This window comes from Paramisgurnus dabryanus, chromosome 4 (genome assembly GCF_030506205.2).
Source record: "Paramisgurnus dabryanus chromosome 4, PD_genome_1.1, whole genome shotgun sequence".
NCBI lineage: Eukaryota > Metazoa > Chordata > Actinopteri > Cypriniformes > Cobitidae > Paramisgurnus > Paramisgurnus dabryanus.
In genome coordinates this window covers 29,261,294-29,274,165 of record NC_133340.1, presented here as the reverse complement: position 1 = coordinate 29,274,165, position 12,872 = coordinate 29,261,294, and the positions used below count along the sequence as shown (strand labels likewise).

At 36.6% G+C, this 12,872-nt stretch overlaps 1 protein-coding gene across 10 annotated transcripts in view; it reads left to right on the top strand.

Moving 5' to 3' along the window:
- The first annotated feature begins 10,540 nt into the window (after positions 1-10,540).
- The window catches only part of LOC135735638 (interferon-induced protein 44-like), a 104,594-nt gene continuing 102,262 nt past the window's right edge, over positions 10,541-12,872 (top strand). For all 10 annotated transcript variants that reach the window (XR_012336551.1, XR_012336550.1, XR_012336552.1 and 7 more), the window contains exon 1: positions 10,541-10,686. The gene's annotated coding sequence lies outside the window, so the exon portion shown is untranslated. The remainder of the gene's footprint in view (positions 10,687-12,872) is intronic.

Below are 12,872 nucleotides of genomic sequence, written 5' to 3'. Positions count from 1 at the left end.
TTAAGTCAAAATAAGATAATTCTGGACCCGGTACAGGGTCCACAGAGTTAAAGAAGTTAAGGCGACTCAACATGCATTTTAGTCTGGGACTAAACCCTGTCCCTAAAAACTTAACAAATACCTAACACAACATGCACAAACTTATGTGCATATTAGTTAAAGTGGCATTCTAAGCACTGCTAGTTTAGCTGAACACATCTTAATAATAGCAGTGATAAAAAACATTTTCAATAAAACATCAGCATCTAAACAAATGCAGACAAAAAGGCAGACATAAAGTCAGTTTGGTTTTTACAGGAAATGACTTAAAAGTTTACATTATCATTACTAGACAAATAATGTTAAGAGTGTTAAATAAGCTAATACTACTTGTGAGTATAAGTCAAATAAGTAATGTATCTAATAATGAACTATACAGTAGATACATTATTAGTTGTTAGATGGGACTATACATTATGACCAAGTATTCCCAGTGGCCAGTAGGGGTCACAAAAGCTATTATCCACTCATCTCCTTTACGGATCTGTATCAGCTTGTATGCACTTCATAAATCAAGCTTTGTGAAGATCTAGCTTCATAGCTGTTTGAGCGTTGATAGAACGAGGGGAAGGGGATATCGAAATTTCTTGGTTATTTGGTTCAGCCCTCTGTAGTGGACGCAGGGTTGCAAACTACTGTCTTTCTTCATGACAAAGAAGGGAGATGCAGCAGGGGAAGTGGATGGTTGTATGTATCTCTGGTCCAGTGCTTCTTGGATGTACTTTTCCATGGCCTCCTGTTCTGGGATGATTAGTGAATAGATTTTTCCCTTAGGCACTGGTTCACCCAGAAGGAGGTCAATCGCAGTCCTATGGCCAGTGAGGTGGTTACTTGTAAGCTCTCTTGGGACAGAATACATCTTTGAATGATGAATATGCTGGGGGAATAGACGGACACATTATTTTTGGGACTTTCAATGGAAGTGCTGCATACCTTCATTGAAACTGGAGGACAACAAGGTTGAGGCATATAGCAGTTCAAAAAAAACATGATGACTCCAACTTCTCACTTCACCAGTGTCCCAAGAGAGCTCCAGATGATGTTGTATAAGCCAGGGTCTTCCTACGATCACATCTGCAGTGGAATTCTCCAGGACCAGATATTTGATGTTTGCCTGATAAAGGACCCACTGTCAGCGTGACTTCTGGTGTGATGTTGAACAGATTATCGATTGAGAAGTTTGCCTGTTTTACAGTTGAGTATGACATTGTAACAGGCAAGTTTGTTTACGACAGCTTAGCTTTGGTGATGAACTTCGCATCGTGCGCTTCAAAAAAAGAAGTCACCAGCAGCCACTGCATCAAATGCAGATAACTAGGCAAAGTTTAGGTTTCAAACTATTCCGATAGGTAGTGATAAGTGCTTGTTCTTCATCAAGGACTTTGCTGCTGTGACATGACTGCAGCGGGCGTAGTGATATTACGCACTACCCGAAAATAGTGAATGGATTTCAAAACTGTAAAAATGAAATGTTTAACTCTAGGGAAGCTGGAAAATGAGCATATTTTCTAAAAAAGTGGAGTATCCCTTTAACACTAATCATATAACTTTTGCTGAATCCGGTAGTAAGGACGGCAAAAACATCTTTCCGATCAACAAATGCCTTGATCGCGTTTCTCTGTTCCTCTTTTAAAATCAATGCTCTGATCGATATCTTTTAGAACAGACTCAATGTCAGAATCCACACATCTGAATTCTACAGCGGCAGCCATTTTGTTGTAAATAGATTCAACACACGCGCTCTTTGATGATGTGGTTGATTACGTTACTGTTGATCGTCTGTCCATCATCAATTTGAGCCCACCCTGACAATTTGGGTCTCGCATAGTAGCTCCTCAACGGAGAAACCCCAGACTGATCTTCCCGTCCTTCCTGTCGGCTGGCACCCAAGCTATCAAGAGGGTGTAAAATTAATCAAAGTAAAACAAAAAGCAAAAATACATCTGTTTAGTTTACATGGAAAAAACATATATAAACATATATGTTTCAATATAGGTTTTGATATAGGTTTTACATATATGTGACATATATAAAATTGGCCGTTTTCCTATATTATATGTACATATATGTACATACAGTCTTGTTCAAAATAATAGCAGTACAATGTGACTAACTAGAATAATCAAGGGTTTTAGTATATTTTTTATTGCTACGTGGCAAACAAGTTACCAGTAGGTTCAGTAGATTATCAGAAAACAAATGAGACCCAGCATTCATGATATGCACACTCTTAAGGCTGTGCAATTGGGCAATTAGTTGAATTAGTTGAAAGGGGTGTGTTCAAAAAAATAGCAGTGTGGCATTCAATCACTGAGGTCATCAATTTTGTGAAGAAACAGGTGTGAATCAGGTGGCCCCTATTTAAGGATGAAGCCAACACTTGTTGAACATGCATTTGAAAGCTGAGGAAAATGGGTCGTTCAAGACATTGTTCAGAAGAACAGCGTACTTTGATTAAAAAGTTGATTGGAGAGGGGAAAACCTATAAAGAGGTGCAAAAAATGATAGGCTGTTCAGCTAAAATGATCTCCAATGCCTTAAAATGGAGAGCAAAACCAGAGGGACGTGGAAGAAAACGAAAGACAACCATCAAAATGGATAGAAGAATAACCAGAATGGCAAAGGCTCAGCCAATGATCATCTCCAGGATGATCAAAGACAGTCTGGAGTTACCTGTAAGTACTGTGACAGTTAGAAGACGTCTGTGTGAAGCTAATCTATTTTCAAGAATCCCCCGCAAAGTCCCTCTGTTAAAAAAAGGCATGTGCAGAAGAGGTTACACTTTGCCAAAGAACACATCAACTGGCCTAAAGAGAAATGGAGGAACATTTTGTGGACTGATGAGAGTAAAATTGTTCTTTTTGGGTCCAAGGGCCACAGGCAGTTTGTGAGACGACCCCCAAACTCTGAATTCAAGCCACAGTACACAGTGAAGACAGTGAAGCATGGAGCATGATATGGGCATGTTTCCCCTACTATGGTGTTGGGCCTATTTATCGCATACCAGGGATCATGGATCAGTTTGCATATGTTAAAATACTTGAAGAGGTCATGTTGCCCTATGCTGAAGAGGACATGCCCTTGAAATGGTTGTTTCAACAAGACAATGACCCAAAACACACTAGTAAACGGGCAAAGTCTTGGTTCCAAACCAACAAAATTAATGTTATGGAGTGGCCAGCCCAATCTCCAGACCTTAATCCAATTGAGAACTTGTGGGGTGATATCAAAAATGCTGTTTCTGAAGCAAAACCAAGAAATGTGAATGAATTGTGGAATGTTGTTAAAGAATCATGGAGTGGAATAACAGCTGAGAGGTGCCACAAGTTGGTTGACTCCATGCCACACAGATGTCAAGCAGTTTTAAAAAACTGTGGTCATACAACTAAATATTAGTTTAGTGATTCACAGGATTGCTTAATCCCAGAAAAAAAATGTTTGTACAAAATAGTTTTGAGTTTGTACAGTCAAAGGTAGACACTGCTATTTTTTTGAACACACCCCTTTCAACTAATTGCCCAATTGCACAGCCTTAAGAGCGTGCATATCATGAATGCTGGGTCTTGTTTGTTTTCTGAGAATCTACTGAACCTACTGGTAACTTGTTTGCCACGTAGCAATAAAAAATATACTAAAAACCTTGATTATTCTGGTTAGTCACATTGTACTGCTATTATTTTGAACAAGACTGTATATGCACATATATGTTAACCTATATATTGGTAAAATTATTAAAATCTGAAGCTGCTAATAAATTAAACATAAATGAAGGTCCAACCAATGACAGTCTGCACCTGCAGGAGCCAGGATTCAAACCTCCAACCTTCCGATCACAAAAAAAAATGCAATCCCACACGCCACTGCTGGGATTCGAACACCCAACCTTCCAATCATTAGACAACTCACTCTACCATCTGCACTACTGTCGCTGTTAAATAACACTGAACAGTAGCTGTTAAATTAAACCATTTTGTTATACATGTCATAGATAGATCTTGTAAATGTTTTAAATGTGCAGACATCATAACTTTATTTAATAATTCACATAATTTATGACCTGTATATGCACATATATGCACCTCAATTTTGCATATATGCAGCATATATATTATCATATATGGGCATATATGCTGTATATGTGCAGCATATATGTGCATATTAGCTGCATATAGGTTTCATATATGTGCATATATATTATTATATATGTGCATATATGCTGTATATGTGCAGCATATATGTGCATATTAGCTGCATATAGGTTTCATATATGTGCATATATATTATTATATATGTGCATATATGCTGTATATGTGCTGCATATATGTGCATATTAGCTGCATATAGGTTTCATATATGCGCATATATGTTGTATATATGCAGCATATATGTGCATATAAGCTGCATATAGGTTTCATATATGCACATATATCCACATATAGGTTCTTTCCATGTGGGCACAAGCTGTAGTATATTAAAATCTTTTAGAAATGTTTGGTGAATGGAGGGCCTTAAAGTGATAAAGGTTGAGAATCTCACTGATCTACAGTCTAATGTTTTTAATTACGTTATGTTTTCTAGATGCAGTGACTTGATTGGTGTACCAATGTGCAACATCTTCCCATTGAAGAACTATCATGAAGAGATGGACACAAATCCTGATGTTGATGTTCTGATTCTGAAAGCACTGGAACAGATTGTTAATTTTGCTCAGGATCGAATTGATAGCAGCAGTATAGCTGGTGACATGAAGCCTATGACACCATCTGATAATATCTTGAGAATATTTATTAAGATGCACTTAATAAGGCTATAAATGTTTATTATTTCTTTACCAGACTGAAAATCTGAAAAGTTGAATTCAAATAACTTACATTTAAAGTGTTATGTGTGCAATCTCGTTTTTTGCCCTACTTGCTATTGCATTCGTTCGTTTGGCTACTCATGTCACTTTGGACTCACGCACCAGCCGTTTATTAATATTTAATAATCATGCGGGCCCATGATCACAATAGAATCAGGCTTGGTCGCTGCTAGAGGTTTGACCATATGTTCAGAAGGCCACCCTTTACGCGTGCTCATCTCTGAACATACTTTATTTAGTCCCCATAGAGGTGCAACTTAATTATTACAATAGTTATTTCTAACCAGAGGTTCACAACCACTATCATAAAACAAAACTGACCGTCTTCTCCAGTGATAGCTTTGTATAATCGTGTCATAATTTAATATGCAACTTAGATAGATTAATATTGAAATAATCAGAGGTTGAGGCTCATCTGATTTAGAGCGGTCAGACGACATTTGTATGTTACTCTAAACAGGAAATTAGCCTCCACGCATCTAATTTAACTTAAACTAACGCCAAGTGCTAGTCGGATCTCCAAAATCCTCCACTGATGTACCACTATGCCATCTAGTATGGGATTTTAGTCCGTTACTAGCCTGATTTTCAGACATTGCTGTGACAAGGATACATCGTAATTTACTACTCATGTCAATTACTTTCATAGCAACACAGAATAATCCAAACAATTTATTAGCCAGGTAGGAAGGTCATAATTCAAAGTCAATTCACAATCCAATTGAACACGAAGAATCAAATGAGAATATTGCATACCTGGCAACTGATTAAGATCTGTTTACAGATTCCTCAAAGTAAAATTAAATCAAAGATACAGCATCATGGGGGTGCATTTCTAGATATAAAAAGTCCCACATGAATCTCTTACACATATCCTTAAATAACTAGAGAACAAAGCATATATGAATTTGGTACTGATTGGTTATTGTAAAACTCAGGGCTGTCCTTAATTTGCATACGGGGGGTGTGGGAGGTGTCTATCAACATTGATTGAGTTTGCTAACACTTTAACATTGAATTCTGTTGTTAAAAGAGTGAGACCATTGTAACCACTTGCAATGAGATATTTCAATAGAAAGCAAATAATATTAGTTTCAGATTATTTGTGCATGTAGCATTTCATATACAGTTTGCTTTGAGAGAATACAAATACAAATGTATGACATCCTAAAGGTGTGATCTTTGAAAACCAAATGTGTCTCAGTGGGAGGTCCACTGTGAATCGTGGAGAGTTGCTTTCTCGGGCCTCATGGTGATGTCATGCTGTGCTTCCCCGGGAGGGGCTATCTTCATTCAGGAAATTGTCCTTACACAGTTTAAGATGTTTTATATTTAGTCTGAGAGCTTGTTGACCCTTCATTGAAAATCTAGGTACGGTATACTGTCCATGTCCAGAAAGGTAATAAAACATCATCAAAGTAGTCCATGTGACATCAGTGGGTCAGTTAGAAAGCATAACAAATAAACGTTTGTCCAAAAATAACAAAAATTACGACTTTATTCAGCATTGTCTTCTCTTCCGCGTCTGTTGTGAAGCGCATGCGCAAGACTAAAGTCACGTGACTGCAGTGACGCAGATGCAGAGGCGTCATGCCCATTCATTCTGAGGGGGCAGTTGCCCCCTTGGTTTCTTGAGCCTCAAAATCAAAGAAGTGCCCATTAATCTGTTATGTGTCTTTTAATCTGTTTACCATGCACAATATTATTAATTCTGTGCTGCATCCTTGTCACTTTTCGGTGATTTTTCCCATTTTGATAGTGTTTTGATCGTGTTACATTACTTCTGGCTGCAGGCGCTGCATTTAGCGCAGTCGCTGACGTCATCAATGTCATCAACGTCTGAGTGCGCTCACGAGCTCTTTGCTGTTGCTGCTGCATTTTGCTATAGGAATTAAAATGTGTAAGAAACGCTCACAACATTTCCAAACCCCAGTACGGTGCAGTTAACCTCCTCTGTGTAGAAAATGTATGGTTTAAAATGTGACCGTCTCAACGTTATATTAGTAGAGATTTCTAGATTCATCTTCATCTAGATTCAACGCCAAAGTTCACGGGGACGCGGAATCACACGTTCACATATGAGGTAAAGTTGAATGCAAAAATCCGTTCCTCTAATAATTTTTATCTAAACATTTTTTGAATCATTATTGAACACTGAACTCAATCACGTGGCTATAGCTTATGTGAGTTTCGTTGTTTATAAACTTAATGGATTTAAAATTACATTAATTGTATAGGATTATGCAGTTGTTGTGCAAAATGCATTGACACAATTAAACAAGTAAATAAACAAAACATGCCGTTCCAGATGTAAATATGATGCCAATATGTCATTATTCCGATTGAATAGTATTTGATATGAAAGTTAGTCAACACTTTTATTTTGGAGGTTTTTGTCAAGAAGGCAGAAAGGCTCAAAATCGTGCCATGGAAAAGACTGAAAGCTCTATAATATTTCGTTTGATGTCCGTGTATGCATAGTGATGGGAGAAACGAAGCTTTTCGAAGCCTCGAATCAATTGAACGAATTGCTTCGAAAATTGATTCAGTTTTTCAAAGCAGTTCGAAACACCACACGCTGGCGACCCCTGCTGGTCAAAAGAGTGTAAAAGCAGATATGTCCAAACATTTTACTTTTTTTTTTTACAAAATAATAGGAAGATTTTGATTAAAATATGTTTTAAAAAATATTCAACTTTATTAAGACATAGTTAAAAGTGTATTATGTTTTTTTAGTTTTATTTGGGGCAAACAAATCATTAAAACTAACTACCCTTTTAATTATGCACATTTTTGTCATTAAATCTGTCTATAAACAAAACAAAGTAGACAAAATGGTAGTGTTATTAGTCAGATCGGATAAATGTTTTATGAACTTGCATAATAAAACTGACCCGAGTTCACCTAAACATATTAGACACTGGTCATTTGTGATCAACTGCCCCTAGTTGTAAACCATTGGATTTTCGAAACGTTTCGAAACAGTTATGACGTAATGAAGCCTCGTTTGCTAAAATCACGTGACTTCGGCCAGTTTGAAACACGCTCCGAACCACTGATTCGAAACAAAAGATTCCTAAATGTTTCGAAGCCTCATGAAGCAGTGCTTCGAAAACGACCATCACTATGTATGCACACATTTTTGTAAGCTGTGCACACTGTGCCCCCTCAAAAAAAATTGGTGCATGACGCCCCTGCGCAGATGACATGTTATCCTCAGAAAAGTTTTTTTTTTTTCAAACTTACAGCGTGCGTCTCGAAGCCCGGGGGCACAAAAAAAACCCAGCTGGGGCGCACCAGATAACACGTCAGCCACTTCGTACGTCATCCACGTCACTTCAGTCCAGCTGATTTAAAGTGGTTATCTGTGTTTTAAGGTGAGTACAATAGGAATAACAACTTATTTATTTATTTATTTATTATTTATCAGGTAACTTTAACATTTGCAGTAATTTGAAGTGGTGCCCTTGATCTATGAAATCATAGAGTAAATACAGAGTGATGTATCCTCGGACACTCCACTTTTTAAAAATATTTTCTCATTTTCCAGCTCCCGTAGAGTTAAACATTTGATTTTTATCGTTTGGAATCCATTCAGCTGATCTCTGGGTCTGGCAGTGCCACTTTTAGCATAGCTTAGCACAATCCATTGAATCTGATTAGAACATTTAGCATCACGCTCAAAAATAACTAAAGAGTTTTGCACTTTATCTACTAAGTGGTTAATGATCTTCCTCTGTAATGTTGTGGAGATCCTGAAAATCCTGCCTTTACAGGAAACAGAAACTGAAAGTGATTTGGGTCTTTGAATAATTTAAGGGCAAACATATAGGCCTATTTTTGATTTTATTCATACTGTTTCAAACAATGATGACAATAGTGTAATAATGAAAATAAAAATGATTCCTATTAAATGAAATGTCAGCTTTGGTGTTACATCTGCAAACCATTTCTTTTTTTATATTCAGCCTTGTAACTTATGATAAGAAATGTAAAATTTTAATAGCTATCTGTCTTATATAACATTGCTTGTTTTAAAATGTACAGTTTACACTAAGTTTGTATTACTTAAAATTATTTAATGAATTAGCTAACAATGTACAATACTTCTACAGCATTTATTAATTTTTAGTTTTTATATCAAAGTATGATCATCATTCATACATACAACAATAATAACTACTTTAGACAAAGTTTTTGGGCATGTAAAAATCTGGGAATAATTCTTACCATGACCTCATTTTTCCTCTTCCTGAGATGTGGAAATTAGGTCTCTGTCTTCCCCTGGCCATCTTTCATCCACAGTGACAGGCAGATCATTACAAAGTATACTTTTGTAATCAGTATGTGTGTTTTTTGGCTTCAGACCCATGATTTAGCGTTGCTAACACAATGATTTAGCAGCCATACAGAAGCTTATTGTTATTTTTTACCGCTAATAGTAATTACCCCACCAGAATGTGAAAAGTTGCTTACTTAACAACGCTAAGCCAGGAAAGTTAAGTTTAGCAGATTATCAACTTAAGAAACAATATCGGTAACATTTGCATAGGTTAAACTTTTAACTTTCTCGCGTCGCTGGACACGCCCATACGGTCACCAACAGTCACTTTCGCTCGTGCCACTGGAAGTCAACCGGTTTCCATTGAAATGAATGAGATCGTGTTGCTCTGCTACACTCTTGATACACTTTATTTTACGTAGCTTATCCCCGTGTAATATTATGTGATTAGAAAGTAATTAAGAAGCTAATTCATGTATTTAAACTGTGAACTAGTGAGTTGATTCAAACTAGGTTACAGATGGTATGTAGATACACATGAAGTACACTTAAGTACACTCTAGATACACTTTATTTTACGTAGCTTATCCCTGTGTAATAGTATGTAATTTTAATGTAATTAAGAAGCTAATTCATGTAATTAAACTGTGAACTATGTAACTAGTAACATATGTAGGTACTTGTTGTTAAATAGTACTACACAAAGTACTTTCAATATGATTACATTGTAACACATATGTAACAAGACCTTTTATTACAGCAGTAGTTAGCTTTGTAACAGACTCGACCTGTTACATATGTGTAACAGTTGCAGCTTATTACATGTGCATAATTACAATCTGTAAGTACATGCTGTTCCATAACTTAGTTACATATTAAGTACATTTAGTTGCATGTAATTACACCGTCTACTACTAAGTACTTAATGAGGTAATTACTCTGTATTAAGGACACCTTAAAATAAAGTGTTACCACAATATCAATATGTGTTATTACTGTATGAAAATGACTTCTACACTTTCTTTTTATTACACTTTGTGCATTTATGAATTAGCAGATGGTGAGCATTGTGGTATAAAAACAAAGACATATAGCTTAGGTCTGCCTATACGTGCTATATATTTAAAGTTTTAACCAGGTGCAATGATTTTCAGCATTTTACAAGCAAATAAACTTCCACAAACATTTTTGACCAAACCACAAAAGCATGTTTAAATGATCTATAACATAAGTCTATCTTAAACTAAAGATTAGCCTGATGGGTGTGTCATAACATCCACTGAAATATCTGCAATGCGGATGTCTGCAGTTTACGCAGCATTACTATGACATCATAATGAAAGTGAAAGTATAACAGATCCTATAAATGCTCTGCACTGGGTTCTCTGCACTAAACACTTGAATGAAGCAGCATCAGTGTGTTATCACTGACAGAGGAGAAATCACAAACACAAATAGCAGACTTACAGCAGAGACCATCTTCAAATCTTGAAAATAATCCAAGGTGAGCAATTTACTAATATCTTTATTTCAACATTATTTTTAATTGGTCTGAAGTCAGCTGTTGACTCTCAAGATGAGCTGGATGACATTACGCTCACACAAAATACAACATGAAGTTTAAACTTCATTATGCTGACTAAGTATTGATTTGACTTTAACTTGAAAGTATGAAAGTAACATAACATATATGTTGATTTGATATCATCATTACAGTGCATATATTCTGGGGTTGTATTACAGTCAGGCTATATAACATAACATTCTCATAGTGAACAGTCCTGTTTTGTGTTTCCATAGTCATGTCCTTGTCATTGTCTGCCATGTCTTTGTAGTTCTTTTGTTCATTGGTCCTTGTCTGATTGTCTTGTTTTCTTTATTAATCCAGGTGTATATATTGCCCTTGTGTTTCATTTGTTATTGTCGAGTATTGTTTTCACATGTTGCTCCTGTTCTGTGTTCCCTGGTCCATATTTTCTGTTTCTTATGCCACGCATTTACTGTATGGATTATCTTGTTTTATTTTGTTTTAATAAAAACCCTACTGAACTTGGATCTGCTGCCTACACTCTTCATTGCAATAACAGAATTAATTTAGTAATATATTAAACCATATCAGTGCTTAAAGTAGAAATAAAAAAAATGTTGGTAAATTCTTTGAAATTATCTAGATAAATCTAAAACTTTGACTTTATTTTAGCAGTGTTTCCCATACATAGGCTCTACTTGGGCGCTGCGTCCAGGTAAATTGCGACCCGCCCAGGAAAAAAAATCACTTTACGAATTTCCGTATTTTCTGAACTGGACTGGATGACCCTAGTTTTGTTGAGAGAGAGAGAGAGAGAGAGAGAGAGAGAGAGAGGGGTGGGGGTCGGGTGACCGTGAAGATGATGTACGCGTCATAAACTCATCATCCAGCGCGGCAAACTGGATCAACTGCTGCACATACGGAGCAGCCAGGGAACTACACTGCGACCAAAATGGTCGCATATGCTTATAGCATCCAAGTTGGCTTAATTTTGCGTGCAAGCACGTTGTGTCTCTCCCGTTGAGTGTCCGTTCACGTGCTCTCTGTTTCTCAATGAATTTGGGTGCGACGCGAAGCAACCTCAGTGTCACATTGTATCCTTTCATGTTTCTGAACTTGAGCAGAGTTTTACCATTAGAGGTCTTTTTTCACTGAGGACGCGGGACCCGTACGGTTCCGGGTTTATATTTTAAATGGTCAGTCGGGTCCGGGTCGGTCCTAGTTCATTACTTCGGGTCCCAAGTCTGATTAATATTGTGTGTAAAACCCGAGTCCATCGGAGAACGGCCGCGAGCGCTACCGCGCTAAAGCTCGAGTGCTGTTTCAGACCACGCGCCGCTTCATTTTCTTTATCCAATTTTTTTTATAATCTTATTATTAATAGACCATATCTTTACTAAAATCTAAACAGTTTGCACAGAGATTGTAGCAAAAAGCAGTGCTAATTCTGAACGAGCAAAGGTCTAGCTGACTCAGGATATAAAAAACGCAAAGCTGTAATGTAAAGTCTGTCATCGGGACAGCAAGTAGACTTTTAAATCTGAAATAATGAGTGGATTAAGCTTTTTTAATTGGAAAAAGAGTAATAGAAAGCAGAAGCAGTAAAAGTGCCTATCTAATAGAAATTATTACCATTATAACATCAGTCACATTTATAATCTATAGACCTGCACTGTCTATTAATAGGCTATACATAGTATTGTATTATTGAGTTTGATAAAAGGGGTCATCAAATTACTTCATATATCAGTGCAAAAACATCAAGTGTTTTCGTGGTGCTTTGACAAACAGTGTCAGCTTTGTTTATGGCAAAGAAAGTTTGGGGTGGTTAGATTAATGACCTATAATGTAAAATTAATATTAATGTTTAATAAATCAAAGTATTGTGTTGTGTCACACATTATTAGTTCTTTGTCACATGTATAGTATACCATTTTTTGTTGGTGGATAATGATTGCCCTTTTCACCAGCTACCACCACAAGTAAATTTCAGATCTATGGGAAACACTGTTTAGGTTTACAGTACGAAATCAATCAGATTTACATGTATTTGTTTTAATAATTGTAAATTTTATTGTAAACAAATCATTAAAAAAGTTGTTGAATAGCATAACATAACTTAGGGATGGAGCCAAAAACGGACCCTCTAGTTTGCGGTACTT